This window comes from Ursus arctos, unplaced genomic scaffold (assembly GCF_023065955.2).
Source record: "Ursus arctos isolate Adak ecotype North America unplaced genomic scaffold, UrsArc2.0 scaffold_5, whole genome shotgun sequence".
NCBI classification, from domain to species: domain Eukaryota; kingdom Metazoa; phylum Chordata; class Mammalia; order Carnivora; family Ursidae; genus Ursus; species Ursus arctos.
In genome coordinates this window covers 69,877,718-69,878,801 of record NW_026623067.1, presented here as the reverse complement: position 1 = coordinate 69,878,801, position 1,084 = coordinate 69,877,718, and the positions used below count along the sequence as shown (strand labels likewise).

The 1,084-nt window shown below is 36.2% G+C and overlaps 1 pseudogene; it reads right to left on the bottom strand.

Annotated features, from left to right (window-relative positions):
- Positions 1 to 387: 387 nt before the first annotated feature.
- LOC113255421 (U6 spliceosomal RNA) lies at positions 388 to 481 on the bottom strand (annotated as a pseudogene).
- Positions 482 to 1,084: the final 603 nt, after the last annotated feature.

Here is a 1,084-nt window from a genome sequence, read left to right as displayed (position 1 = left end):
AGCAACTGAGCCACCCAGGCACCCTGGTACTGAAGGTACTTTTAAGGAAGGACCTAATATTCTGTGTTGGCTGGTGAGCAAACTTAGAAATACTAATGGAATGCCAACTGTAGGTGTGTATGCTTTTGCTACAAGTATGATTTTCTGGTTTGTTCAAGTAGCTTTTGAAAAGATATGTGGTATAAATAAATATCAAAAAATCCAAGATTGTCTTTTCTAGGCTCTTTTTTGTTTCAGATTTTTATTTAAATTCTCCTTAGTTAACATATAGTGTAATATTGGTTTCAGGAGTAGAATTTAGTGATTTGAGCGCCGAGTGCTCAACACAAGTGCCTTCCTTAATACCCATCACCCATTTAGCCCATCCCCCACCCACATCCCTCCATCAACCCTCAGTTTGTTCTCTATAGTTAAGAGTCTCTCCATGCTAGTCTTCTCTGTATCGTTCCAATTTTAGTATATGTGCTGCTGAAGCGAGCACTGTCTTTTCTAGGCTCTTAACACTAACATAGGACTCCCTAGAAATAAATATTTTATATCCATTTCACATTTTGAAGCGTAGTTTGCAAAAGAAAGAGTTATGTTTGGTCATTCAAGTCATCCAAGACTGTGCCTTAGAACTAACTATTTAATTTATACTGTAAATTAAACTCAGGTTCATGATTGATTACAAACTGCCAATAAAAAGCAATAAATCAGATGTCTGAAATAAGTAAAGTGTGAACAATATAAAAAGGTTTTTAAATTTTGTAAACATAAGCTTCTGATTCAACATGGAAGTCTGACCCTCCTAAAACATTAATAAATTATAGAAAACCATGTTTAAATGTATAAGAGAACATAAAAGGAATCTAACTACAAAAGAGAGATTTTGTAAAAGTTCTAGAAGTTGAAAAATATTTGGAGGAATGGTAACTAATGAACCAGGGAGGAAGCAACCACTACCTAGAATGTATGCAGAGGCGACTACAGGCAAAAAGGGGTCCAGACTGCCCTGTGGAACCCTGAGACTCAGAACTCAGAAATAGGTGTGAGGGAGGATGGGGGTGAGATGTGTGACTAAAAACAGACATTTAATTGATTA